Source organism: Pogona vitticeps, chromosome 1 (genome assembly GCF_051106095.1).
Source record: "Pogona vitticeps strain Pit_001003342236 chromosome 1, PviZW2.1, whole genome shotgun sequence".
Lineage (NCBI taxonomy): Eukaryota > Metazoa > Chordata > Lepidosauria > Squamata > Agamidae > Pogona > Pogona vitticeps.
In genome coordinates, this window is record NC_135783.1 from 81,790,177 (window position 1) to 81,804,897 (window position 14,721).

A 14,721-nucleotide genomic window follows, 5' to 3' on the forward strand; every position below is an offset into this window, starting at 1 on the left:
CACCAGCTATCAGCCAGAGAGCTTAACTAGTCTACGGTTATCCAAGATCCATCCTCTGGATGAAAAACCACTATTTCTTCCACTCAGGAGATTTTTCCTCCCACACATCCCCAAAAGTCTCTGCCAATGACTCCCTGCATCTTCTGTGAAATCACCCTGTGAATGTAGGTCAAACTATTGTTCCTCCGGCACATCCATATGTGTTAGATTAATTTGTGCTTTATTTATTTTCCCGTTGCATTATTTTAGGCGTAGTTTTGGTTTTCTGACAGTGCTTTTTTTCTACATATCGGTCCTACCACTTAACTCTGTTGACCTTAAAATGGGAATGTATAAGGAACTCAGTCATCAGGAGCCAGCTGTATGAATTTTGGACATACAGACTATCATTCTAAGGCGCTGCTGCTGCATTCCAATTTTTTATGTGTTTGCATAATGGAGGACGCACACATGTCTTATAGAAGAAAAGGAGGAATATGTAACAAGAATTGTCATATACAACATACTATAATGATGAAAAAAAACTACTGTTCCTTCATTATGAATTCCAATATTAAGAAACTGAAAATGGTGTCACGGTTGTTGGGTTTTTTGTGTGTGTGATGTGGGGCTTTCCACACTTGTTTAAATGATTTCAGTATCTATTAATTTAAATTTCATAATCCAGATTACAGTCTGAACTAAACTCCATTAGCAAGCACATCCAACTGGGAAAAGGTGGAATCCAAAAGCCATTGTTTAGGTACAAGGCAACTTAGCGACATAGTAAAAACAATTTTAGTGCCAAAATACATTGAAGGGTCCAAGGCGATTAAATTAAACTAAGATATATATATTTAGCCATATGAATGGGAGTTTTCCTCTGGACTTTCATGAAAAATTGATTCATCCCTCGAGTATGTTTTAGGAGCCATGGCTCTACGCTGGTGAGCTCATTCAATATTTTCCAAGAATGCAATACATTTTACTCTGGTTTACCACAGGAGGAAATGGACTATACAGTACTACACTGTTGGTTAAGAAAATAATTTTTTCCTTTCCTCATTTCACAGTATTTAATAGGTTTCTTCACTCCTACTGATTTTTTTAACAGAGCAGAACATGTCCCTCGTTAAAAGGTATTCAATGAAGTTAGTTGTATACAACATATACCAGCTGTATATGTCTCTAGTAAATGGTAGGAGTGACTGTGTGCTCTTGTGTGTAAAAATCATATTCATTCCCATTTAATAATTTATTTTTATATTTACTGTTATTAGCATGTGTGTGTGTGTGTCTATGCATGCATGTGTGAATGCATGTGTGTGTATTTCCAGCTACTTCCATGTAAATAGGTCACTGTGAGAAGACCTTGGAAAATAACAGAGCATCCTGGCTCAGGTGATAAGTCCAGGGGCACATTTCGACTGCAAGCCTGAGTTGTCAGGGGGAGTTTAGCCTCATCGAGCACAGACTGAATCCCTATAATATCTGTGAAAATTGACTTGATACACAAAATGTCATATTAAAATACAGAGGTGAGGTGCCACACCATTCTTGTCTCTTGTCTTTTGTTGTGGTTTTTGTTTGATATGATTTAGAACAGGAACAACTCGCTCAGAAAGGAGAAATAGAGCTAAGTATAATCTGCAGACTGGTGACACCGAACTCCAAACCTCCAAACCCTCTCCCACCAGTTTCATGTTTATGTTAAACAGTACGGGGGTGGGGGTGGGGAAGGCAGCGCCCTGAGGGTAATGGCCAGGGCATGACGCAGGAGTGTCCCAGCATTACCTTCTGAGATCACATTTTCAGGAAGGGCCAAAGCCACTATAAAACAGTGCCTTCAAGTCCCATTCCAGAAAAATGACTCTGACAGGATACATTGTTGATGGTATCAAAAGCCACTCAGATATCTAGTAACATAAACAGAGATGCACTCCCCTGTCCAATTTCCCTGTAGGTCATCCTCCAAAATGACCAAAGCTTTCTCTATCTGATGATTAAGGCTGGAGCTGTAATGAAATGAATCTAGACCATCTGTCTCATCAAGGAACCCCTGGAGGTAAGAAGCCACAACACACTCCAACCTCTTGTCCAAAAATGAAACATTCGAGACTAGGTAATAGTATCCATATATTCATTCATTCATTGTAATTCTGAACTGCTCACCAACCAAAGTTCTCTGGGTGGTATACAATGCTGGTAAACGAAGATTTCAGTGCCTCAAACCAAACTAAAAATCATCAGGAAGTTATGACTGCAAAGATTTAAAACTACTAAAGTGCCTTACAATGTCTGGGGAAAAACATTTAGTTCAACACACTTCAGAGCCCATTCATACAACACATGTTGTTGCCTGGTAGGTGCTGTGATGTGGTAGCTCCAGAACGGCTGCTAGAAGGGTTTGACAAATCTGATGAACTCCACTTATCACGGCAAGTGCCCTTTCCTTCTGGTGAAAATGCTGAGCTACAGCCCTCCTCCTAATTTCTAATGTGCCTTCCAAATGCAGTGCAAGGGCAAGGATGATCCTATACTCATACTATCTCAGTAGCACCAGGGCGTGCTTTTGAGAAACTCTGATGGCTCTCCAAGGGGAAAATACACAAACACCCTTCTCCTGGTTTGACTCTTATTTTATCCCAAAGGAGCACAGGGCTCACTGGGATTCCCATCCAAACAGCACCTGTAAAAATAAAACCTCTCAGAAAAATTCTTCTGTCCTATTAATATCTAAAAATCCTTTTTTTAAAAAGTGAGAAATCAGCCCTTGCCAGATGTCTCCTGGAGCTTAGGTATGTATTTCCTATGCAAAGTGATTGCAAATGACAAGCATCAAAACAGAAAGCTATAACCGCAAAAGTGAATGAGAAGCACCATAGCACTAAATGCACACCTACCCAGCTCGGAACAATCTGAACAAACCATATTGTCAGGAGGAGACTTAAAAGTCATAGATTTAGTCATGCAAATACAGAGATAATACAGACTTACATTGTTTGGGTGTTAGGGAAAATACTGATATCCTTGGTAACAAAGCAGGTATTTTACAGGGAACAAATGCTCAATGTAGAAGAGCCCTAAGTGCCCTAGAAGCACAGTGGAAGCACAATACAAATCTTGTCCTGAGCTTGGCACTGGGAAAACTGAGAGGTTGCCTCAGCCAGTGTTTGGACTTGTGACAAGCAGCACTGAAGCTCTTTGTGACCACCTGTAGAGGAAATGTAGGGGTTCCATGACCACATATTTCGAGTAGCTACCAAAGGTAACAAAACCTATATACTGTACTGCTATCTGTATATAGGTTCTGTCTCCAAAGTACCTCATCCCAGAGGTTGAGTATGGCAATATGTTTCATTTCTACTCCAGGCAAGGCATCGCTGGCGCTGAAGGACTCCAGATTATTACCTAAATTATCAGATTTCAGGAAATAGTGTGGATGCAGTCAAATTGCTGAGGATCTTATTTCACTACAAGCAATATAAGAATTGGTAAACCAGTTTAGGATCTTTGTTTTAGACTTCAGTTATTCCTCATTATAGAAAAATGATGTATAATTAAATTTAATATTAGCTTTCATAGATGGAATGACAGATAGATGTAAACAATACATGAACATTTCAAAGTTAACCACTCCCCTTCTCCATACTGACGAATTCTATACAGTATATGCAATACTAACAGCAAAGACTCACCCTACAGAAAGCCCCATTAGCTTGGTGTAAACACTGAACCACATAACATGAGCTGTGCACAGTCTAATCTCACACCATCTTCAGCTCAGTTTTTATTCTGATTGCATTTACTGAGATTCTTTTGGTTATTTGCCCAGGGCCAACAATTTAGCACCAACGTCTATAAATAACAAAAAACTAAACATACTGCATACAGTAGCATCTATAAGAAATTCAGATCTTCTGTACAAATACCACAATTCAAATACTTGTGGGATGCCTTCTCAGCATGTGACTAGATGGGTAATTTGCATTGCACAGAAGGGTATTTGTAAAGGACTTGTTGCCTCTCCAGGCATGTCAAACTAACAATCAAATGTTATTTTATTCCCTTCATTTTTCAAAATGGTAAACCAGGCCATGGAACAAAGACATTTCAACAAGAAGTTGAAAATGAGCTCCAGACCTTGAGAATGTTCCTAAAAACGCATCCGAGGAAACAACAGAGCAAGTAACATTTTACTAAGGACAAAAAAGAAAACTTGCACTTCTCCAATGCTAACAACAAACATCTGAATGCATTTAGAAATCTCCCCAAATAATTACCACAGAAGCACACATTCAAGTTTGCAAGCAGATTGGAATATAAGTCAGTGATGTCCTCTGTATTTATGAGGAGGTTGACAATAAAATTATTTCAGAAATACATGGCATACAACTTAAATCTTCTCCAATAAAATAAAGTTAGCATTTTGCTGATCTCACTTCCCATCCCCTCATCCTTTACGTTCCCTAAATCCAATACAGTATAAATTTAGAGTGTCAGAGGTGGTGGTGGTGGTGGTGGTGGAATGACTGTCACATTCTAAAACCTGGAGAAAGTATTCGATCTTCCTCTCTTAAAAGCCCCACATGCTCAAATTATCTGAAGAAAGGGAGCACACTTCTGGGAGATCTAACACCACCTATCACATTAAACTATAAATTCTGCATTTTGATCTAATAGTCTGACTGAAAATTTAAGGGTGTGCAGAAAAACCCCACCTAGCTGAATTCTATGTTTTTGCAAAGGTTTAAACAACAGTTTTAGCAAACTTCAGATTGTCTGAAAGCAGAGCAACCTTGACAAGTATGTCACATCTCCAGGGACAACCTTGGAACCGTGTAACTGACTACATGGGTAAAACTACACTCACTACACAAGCATCTTTCCAGTATTCTTCAGGCATGAATATGTGCAAGAACATGTGAGGATTAATCTTCTCTCCAAAGATGCTGGCATGCATCAGCTGTGCTGGCAATAAATAATCAGTAACACTCTGAAGGATGAACCTACACAGGTTTCTCTCCATGGGAACCTGAACCCATAGTCACAGAAGGGTTTGTATCGTGCAGAACCAATGCTACACAAATACATCCATACAAAACTAGGTGGGGTTGTCATGCTTTGACCCTGAGACTCAAGTTTCAGGATTCATGCTCTAGGTCTTATGTTTTGGACCTGAAATCTTGGGGAATGAGATATTTCTAACATTCAGGCCCTAGATTTTAGAGTTCATAAGTTGCCATTTAGACATACTTAGAAGCTTTTCTCCCTCCTTATCTTCGTGCTCTAAAACTGCTGCTGCTGAAATCCATATGTTCACATTTAAGTTCATTACTGAATCTTCCGTTTGTCTCTCTCTCTCTCGCTCTCTCGCTCTCTCTCACACACACACACACACATACCCCAGTCTGTAACTGTTGATGAATCTGCTCCTGTGACGCCACAAGAGTCCCTCACCTGTTCAATAACACCACAACGACCTGTCCTTTCAGTCTCAGGCCGGGGCCCCAAAATCTCAGGGAATAGGGTGCTGTGTACCTGGCCACTTCGACCGACTCTGCTTGCACCTAAGAGGCAGAACTAGCCTAAACATGTTTGAGAGTCTGTGCATAGATACGAAACAAAAGTGTATTTGCCTGACTTTTTTGGCTGTTTCAGATGGAGCCACTGCCTATTTGCAGCAAAGAAGCAGCAGTTAGGTAATGAGTTAAGTATTCCACACAGTTTCTTGGCTCATGTTTTCTCCTCTTGGAACTTGTGTTGGCCACTAAAACAACTATCAGGTTATTGTTACACATGTACACATGCTGTTAAAACTCAGTGAGTGAACAGTTGAGCAGTTTCTCTGAGTTTATAAAAGAGCCAGTGAATCCAGACACCACAGGGTTAACCCAGAGTGGCCATGGGGGACAGCTAACCAGAGCCAATCCCACTGAAATCATCAGTTGCTGCATGCACAGTGTGCCTGCTAGATTTATCTACATCTCCTTCAAAAAACAGTACACCGTGTTGATTTAAACTTGGAAACTTGATGATAAGCCATGTGAGAAGTTCTCTATATTAACATCAGCATCTATAGGACAGACATACAATTATCCCTGTACTGAAAAGGAAGTGGCAATGTTAGTGCTAAGGCTGAAAAGGTGCCTTGCTTAAGGCCAGCCTATAAGCCCATGACTGAAACTGTGATCTTAAAGGCCCTTTGTTGAGAAAATGCACCAATGAACAAAGTAGGATTTATTTACTTCTGAGAAATCATACATGCTATGACACTGTAAGGCACCATTCTAAGCAAGTACTGTAGCTTCTAGCTCAACTCTTAGCCACTGCATGACTTCATCAAGAGGGAAAACCATACCAATGGATTTCTTTGTTTCATTGACATAATTCATTTTCCAGATGTTCACAAAAGGATATAATTTTTTTCCTGCTTCCTGCAATGGCCTTCTGGGCAAGGGCTGCTGGGTTTTCATAGACAAAGAGCAAGCATATTGGTTAACCTCTCCAATTTGGTTAGACAGCGTTTGGAAATAATGTGTTACAATTAACATTTTAACAATTAAATTGTTACATTTCCCATCCAGCTGTACAGAAACACCAGTGCATCCGAATGCATTACAATGTTAATTCATGTTCTAGGAGTTTAAATAGTTACTCATGCATAGTCTATGTGCCAAATTTTATCCTAATGATAGGGAGTAGGGTTGTAGCATATTATGCAATAATTCCATTTGTCAGATTGCAATCCTAAACACGGTTTAGTAACTAGGGAGCACAAATGTACATATATTTAGATGCAGTTCTGCTGCAGGCTGGTCTTTTCTTGGAAGTTCTTTTTTTATACTTATTAATTGTTTTTTAAAATCATTTTAATCCAGTGCATGCACTTGTTTTAATGTGACAGCTTATTTCATTGTTTTTGTACCTTATATGTTAGAGTAGGAAGGAGAGGCCAGATTTGGGTGGAGAAGCGATGGTTCCGTCAGCATTGAACAGCTAACTAGTTGTTTCTGCTGTTTTCCAGCTATTCTGTTTGCTTCATGTTTTTGTGTTGGGGCAGAAAGAGATAAGAAGTGGATGGTGGTGAGGAAGGTATGGCCAAGGAGGTGGACATCTGAATTCTTCCCTTCTAATCATCCCTCTTATGCTACCGTTTTTTCGCTACCCACCTTCTCACTTGCCCTAGATTAGCTACCTCAGTGTCTACAAAGACATTTAGGGGGAGGTGATGCAAATAATCCCACTGGCTTTGCCCCAAATGCAAACTTTAAAAATGTGTCTCTAACAATATTATCTGTGGACACTATCGTTATTCCTGGTAAATATTGGTCTCTGTGACTTGCATAGCCTGCAGCATAGTAGGACTGGGGAGAGCTAAGCAGCCTTTCATTCAGACTGTACAGTACTTTCAAGCAAAGCTATAGCGTTCTGCTAATCATTTTTTTTTGAAAATGGCTAATGAAATGACTTGCTCTATGTAGAGTTAATCTTGTTGGATGTGCATAGGTGTCTCCTTCTCTGTAGGGTACAACTGAAATCCTGTGTTGGAATACATGTTATTCCGCAGCCTAACAGTTTTCTTTACGAATGTGCACTGTCTTTGGACAAATGTGCACATACAGAAGTATATCAGAAGTAAATCTGATTTACAGGGTGACCACGGGGCAGAACAAAGCACTCATGCGCTGGAGGGACATGCTAACTTGATCCCTCTTGTTAAATCTGATATTTGTGGGGTTAAGTATGTTAAAATAAAAAGACTTGACACAGTTAGAGGAGGGGAAAAGAAAAGAGAAACTAAGACGATGGAGGACTGGCAGCAAGAGAAAAGGAGCACATGCTTTTTATTTTAGAAATGCACTTTCTGTGCCTTTCCTGCTGAAAAACTATTGATAAATCACCAGTCTGCACTGTATAAGAAAGCTGTTTCCATAGTCATGCCACGTGCTGCGCCCTTGTATTTGTCACAGATCTGCAGCAGGAAGGGACTAAAGGGCCACAAGTTCCTGATCCAGGGAACAGGAGGAAGAGGAAGCTTGGGAGAAAGAAAAGAGTCCAAAGTGTAGAGATAATACTAGCCTAGAGGGCTTCCTTCACCCCTGTTGTACAACAGACACAAATGGCGGTTGCTTCTTTTTGATTAAACCTACTTGCTGTGTTAATGGATGGCAGAAAACAGGACTAAAGAAGAGAAAGAACAAGGTGAAATTCCAGGTGGCGTGAAGAAACAGCAAGCTCCCTGCACACTGCCCTTTTAAGAAGGAATCCACAAGCACCGTACTGATAGCCCTTTTAAAGTTCCAACACATCCAGCCATCCTGATCTTTCCACTCCACTAGATTGCTTCTGACACAAAGGATGGTGGCGGGGTCCTTTCCTATGGCTGCCTTAGAAAGCTGCTTTACTCACTCGTGGCATGGGAGGATTTTTCTACCAACTGGACAAAGGAAGAGGGCAACTGAGTGCCCAGCTCTGCAATTTGCCACTGCATCGGTCAGAAGACTCTTGCCTACACAGCTGCATCATGCGCTATGACCTGGCCTTCCTGGTGGCATTTGCCAGTCTCAAGAGACCCACCACAAGAGCGCTGAGAAGCACAAAAAAGCAGTCTAGACCTGGATAAGGATTGGATCAGAGTGTCTCCAGAAGGGTATAGGGTGGGTCTGACACCAATTTGTGTGCCCTGATTTGGGTGCAGACTGGGAAAGAGGGCCAGTGTCCATCCCTAGGTTTCACATACACGGGCATTACCATCTCTAGCTAACAGTTTTATTAGGGGATCTGTTGTTCATCTCAGTGGGGGAATTGCAGACTGAAGAAAAGTCCAAATGTACCGGGACTTTTGAATATAACAGTACTCTCGAATATAATTAATCTATAGTAATCATCTTCTAACCACTTTCATTTCCCCATGGCTTATTATCTACATCCCTTGGCAAACTGTCAAGATCATTTTACGAACCTGGGGTATCTTTAAAAATGCAGTACATACAAAGCAGGCTCAGGCATAGAAACAATGGTGTAAACCTCTTCTTTGTCCCTCTTCTTTCTTTCCACTCCTCTCCGTCCAGCAGACCTCTACTCTGCCCAAAAGCTAATTCAGAAAGTTTTCCCAGCCTTCTGGAGCTGGACTTCTGCGTGCCTTCTGGGTGCATAGAGGTTGCAGTGGATAGGGAGGACCATCCCCTCCTGGTTCCACTGACTGAAGGAAATCCATCATCAGATCCACTCCTTTGGATTGTGACCTCAGTACTGATGGCCCAGCAAGGCTATTCTAATGCCGCACAAGAGGTCTGGCATCTGAAATTGCCTCTGGTTTGGGTGCTGAATTCACATATTAATCAAACATCTGTTACACAGGTACACTTCATTGAAGACCTGATCCCTCTCAATTGTCCAGTTTTATCTGAATACCTTGTAGATATGCTTGCTTACTGCTAATTAAAACAAAATGGATGGTCAGCAGAAAATTCTAACATTTTCATTAAGAGGCATCTTATAATTTTTTGTCTTAATTGAATGCATCACCAAAAGATCAGACATTTAAAAGAAGTCTGTACTTATGGCAGAAAAATAATGACCCACCAACATTAAGAAACCTCTTAGTAAGGCGGTGCTTGCCATCTGGATGTAATATAGTCTAGTGAAAGGATAACAAAGTTATGCTTCGGGTTTATAATGTTTTCTTTAGTGTTTTATGTGGTATTTCACAACCCATCGGGGCCTCCTCAGTTAGTACATTAGGAAACGTCCAGTACAATATTAACTTCTCTCTGTGAAAATACAGTTTGTTGGAAATATGATTGATTTAAAGGAACATCCCTGATTAAGTAAGGTGGATCTCTAGTTTCATTTGGAAGTAAGTTAACGAATGGAATGACCAAATAGTTTCTCAAAATAAAAATCAGTTTTAAAAATGAAATTATATTTAAGTGGGAACAATTACTTAGTATTAATATTTTCCCAAAGCTACCTTATAGGTTATCATTTAAATATCAAATGAAAATGGAACATTAACTTATAGATGTAGGGATTTAAATGACTAAGACATTCTTCTTCAGTTAGCTTTGCCACTCATCTTTAGTAAATCTTATGTTCTCAGCATAGGCTGTGCAAATCCTGTGGTGTGTGCAGTGGGCTTTGAGAAGTTAGTTGCATTTCTACTCATAAGGCCTGTTCAAGGATCTATAACACACTTAAAAAAGACTCATGAGGAGCATATTAGCCCTTACCCCATACATCACTCTACTCACAGGGAAAACAGAGGACTTCTGGTATACATAGACAATCTTGCAGGCAAAGAAAATGTATCTTCCTCAGACTACCACTTTATACATGACATCATGGAGGGGGCAGAGCCTTTCTCATAGTATATTCCCTTTTTCATAGGATATTCTGAGCACCCGGAAAGGGCTATACTATGCTTTAAATATATGCCAAGAGATAATACTGTAATTAGGAAGGTCCAGAACAAATAAGTGACACCATCTGCAACACAGAAATGATGCCATCCTCCTATGCTTTTTGCCATGCTATCATCTGTAGATCTCTACAGATGATCCCCTTCATGGATTGATGCCTTGTCGTGGCAAAGGGGATTGAGTAATTCAGAGAAGCTATGGGCTATGCCGTGCAGGGATACCCAAGACGGACAGGTCATAGTGGAGAGTTCTGACTAAAGTGCCAGGAGCAGGAACTGGCAAGCCACTCCAGCATCTTTGCCAAGAAAACTCCATGGACAGAAACAAAAGGCTAAAAGATATGACGCTGGAAGATGAGCCCTGCAGGTTGGAAAGTATCCAACATGCTACTGAGGAAGAGCGGCGAACAAGTACAAGTACAAGTAGCTCCAGAGCTAATGAAGTGGTTGGGCCAAAGCCGAAAGGACACTCAGCTGTGGACGCGCCTGGAAGTGAAAGGAAAGTCTGATGCTGCAAAGAAAAATACTGCATAGGAACCTGGAATGTAAGATCTATGAACCTTGGTAAGCTGGATGTGGTCAAACAGGAGATGGCCACCCAGGCTGAAACTGACCAATTCTATGAAGACGTACAACACCTTCTAGAACTGGCACCGAAGAAAGATGTTCTTGTCATTATAGGGGACGGGAATGCTAAAGTAGGGAGTCAAGAGATAAAAGGAACAACAGGTAAGTTTGGCCTTGGAGTTCTAAACAAAGCAGGGCAAAGGCTAATAGAGTTTTGTCAAGAGAACAAGCTGGTCATCATAAACACTCTTCTCCAACAATACAAGAGGTGACTCTACCCATGGACATCACCAGATGGGCAATACTGAAACCAGATTGATTATGTTCTCTGCAGCCAAAGATGGAGAAGCTCTATACAGTCAGCAAAAATAAGACCTGGAGCTGATTGTGGCTCTGATCATCAGTTTCTTATAGCAAAATTCAAGCTTAAACTGAAGAAAGTAGGAAAAACCACTTGGCTAGTCAGGTATAATCTAAACCAAATCCCTTGTGAATACACAGTGGAAGTGAAGAGATTTCAGGAACTAGATTTGGTGGAAGGAATGCCTGAACAAATATGGATGGAGGCTTGTAACATTGTACAGGAGGCAGCAACAAAAACCATCCCAAAGAAAAGAAAATGCAAGAAAGCAAAGTGGCTGTCCAACGAGGCCTTACAAATAGCAGAGAAAACAAGGGAGACCAAATGCAAGGGAGATAGGGAAAGTTACAGAAAATTGAATGCTGACTTACAAAGAACAGCAAGGAGAGACAAGAGGGCCTTCATAAATGAACAGTGCAAAGAAATGGAGGAAAATAATAGAAAGGGAAAAACCAGAGACTTGCTCAAGAAAATTGGAGATATTAAAGGAACATTTTGGGCAAAAAGGGGCATGAGAAAGGACAAAAATGGTAGGGACCTTACATAAGCAGAAGGCATCAAGAAGAGGTGGCAAGAATGCACAGAGGAATCATACCAGAAAGATCTGGATGTCCCGGACAACCCAGATAGTGTGGTTGCTGACCTTGAGCCAGACATCCTGGAGAGTGAAGTCAAGTGGGCTTTAGAAAGCATGGCTAACAACAAGGTCAGTGGAGGTGATGGCATTCCAGTTGAACTATTTAAAATCTTAAAAGATTATGCTGTTAAGGTGCTACACTCAACATGCCAGCACGTTTGGAAAACTCAACAGTGGCCAGAGGATTGGAAAAGATCAGTCCCAATCCCAAAGAAGGGCAGTGCCAAAGAATGCTCCAACTACCGTACAATTGCACTCATTTCACATGCTAGCAAGGTTTTGCTCAAAATCCTACAAGTTTTCAGCAGTATGTGGACCGAGAACTCCCAGAAGTACAAGATGGATTTCAAAGAGGCAGACAAACTAGAGATCAAATTGCTAACATCTGCTGGATTTTGGAGAAAGCCAGAGAGTTCCAGAAAAACATCTACTTCTGCTTCATTGACTATGCAAAAGCCTTTGACACAGCAAACTATGACATGTTCTTAAAGAAATGGGAGTGCCTGACCACTTTATCTCCCTCCTGAGAAACCTATACGTGGGGCAGGAAGCAACAGTTAGAACTGGATATGGAACAGCTGATTGGTTCAAAATTGGGAAAGGAGTATGACAAAGCTGTATATTGTCTCCCCGCTTATTTAACTTATATGCAGAATACATCATGTGAAAGCCTGGACTGGAGGAATCCCAAGCCGGAATTAAGACGGCCAGAAGAAATATAAACAACCTCAGTTATGCAGATGATGCCACTCTGATGGCAGAAAGTGAAGAGGAATTAAAGAACCTCGTAATGAGGGTGAAAGAGGAAAAATGGTCTGAAGCTCAACATAAAAAAACTAAGATCATGGCCACTGGTCCCATCACCTCCTGACAAATAGAAAGGCAGTAGTGGAGGTAGTGACAGATTTTACTTTCCTGGGCTCCTTGATCACTGCAGATGGTGACAGCAGCCACAAAATTAAAAGACTCCTGCTTCTTGGAAGGAAAGCGATGACAAACCTAGACAGAATCTTAAAAAGTAGAGACATCACCTTGCCAACAAAGGTCCGCATAGTCAAAGCTATGGTTTTTCCAGCAGCGATGTATGGAAGTGAGAGCTGGACCATAAAGAAGGCTGACTGCCAAAGAATTCTGGCTTTTGAATTGTAGTCCTGGAGGAGACCCCTGAGAGTCCCCTGGACTGCAAGGAGATCAAACCTATCCATTCTGAAAGAAACAACCCTGACTGCTCACTGGAAGGACAGATCCTGAAGCTGAGGCTCTACTACTTTGGTCATCTCATGAGAAGAGAAGATTCTCTGGAAAAGACCCTGATGCTGGGAAAGTGTGAAGGCAAGAAGAGAAGGGGACGACAGAGGACAAGATGGTTGGACCATGTCACTGAAGCTACCAACATGAATTTGACCAAACTCCAGGGGGCAGTGGAGGACAGGAGAGCCTGGTGTGCTCTGGTCCATGGGGTCACAAAGAGTCGGACACTACTTAACGACTAAACAACAACAAAATGCTTTTTGCCATGCTATCATCTGTAGATCTCTATAGGTTGCCATTTTCCATGTGGACTTTTGCTACATCTAGTTATGGGTTAACATTTCAAATCTCCAGATTGGATGTCTCCCATCTAATCAACTTCTATGGCCTTTTTCATTGCTTGCAAGAACTGCAGGCCAACCTTCCACTCTGAATCACCTTTATTCCTAACAGTTTCTACATGGTTGTTGTGGGTTTTTTGAGGCTCTTTGGCCGTGTTCTGAAGGTTGTTCTCCCTAACGTTTCGCCAGTCTCTGTGGCCGGCATCTTCAGAGGACAGCACTGTTCAGAGGACAGTTTCTACATGAATTATACTGAGAGCAGAATGGAGATCACCATCATCTCAGAACTGTAGAGCTGGAAGGGACTCTATGGATCACCAAGTCCAGCCCCAATCAAAGATGTACAGTGGGAATTGAACTCCCAACTTCTGGCTCTGAAATCTGATGCCTAAATGAATGAGCTATCCAGCAGTGCATTCCATTACATATCTCATAAATCCTAATGCAATATGTGTGGATGGACAACATGAGCCTTCGAATGATATTCACATCTCCACCCTCTCTCAGCTAGTTAGCTACATAAGCCTGGGCTGGTCCCAGAAAGTCTTGTCCCCCTTTGCTTTGGCAAATGGGGACATGGTTCTTCTTTCCAAAGAACCTGCAAAAAAGGCACCTGGAAAAGTTTCTTTTTTAAATTTTAAAAAGGGGGCACACATATTCACTAAACATCTCCTGCCTTCACTCTGTCCCCGCACTGGTAACTACCATTGATCAAATGAAAGAAACTCAGCCTAGATTAAAAGGGCCTTACAAAATAGCCTGGATAATATTGCTTGGAGAAATTCAAGGTTAGCAGCATTTTTGTGCCAAAGGTACTCAGCACTGGATAAATTCAAGGTTCCCTTCATAATGAAGATGGATTATTTAAAAGTTCCCAGCCTTCCACTAAGAGGACTAGACACAGCATTCTAGTCACCAGGATCTCTTGCCAAGGCTCTTCACAATGCAACCCCTTTTGAAATGGACTCAGACAGAGAGACAGACAGTTGTTCTTTGGAATCCAGCAGAGTTTCAAGTTCTACAACTTACAAACTCAACTTTACAAAAAAATAAAACAAATCCAGAAAGCCGGAAAAGACATTTCTTAGATTATCTGAGTATTGGAAAAACTCACTGTCCTTATCTCACCTCATCACCAACTAAATGAAGAACACTTAGGAGC

At 41.2% G+C, this 14,721-nt stretch overlaps 1 protein-coding gene across 10 annotated transcripts in view; it reads right to left on the reverse strand.

Moving 5' to 3' along the window:
• PDE7B (phosphodiesterase 7B) overlaps positions 1-14,721 on the reverse strand; it is a 257,704-nt gene that overhangs the window by 133,456 nt on the left and 109,527 nt on the right. The window contains exon 1 of one of the 10 annotated variants that reach the window (XM_072996448.2): positions 6,908-6,996. The exons of the other annotated variants lie outside the window; for them this stretch is intronic. The gene's annotated coding sequence lies outside the window, so the exon portion shown is untranslated. Of the gene's footprint in view, positions 1-6,907; positions 6,997-14,721 lie in introns of those variants that run through there. 10 annotated transcript variants of the gene reach the window in all.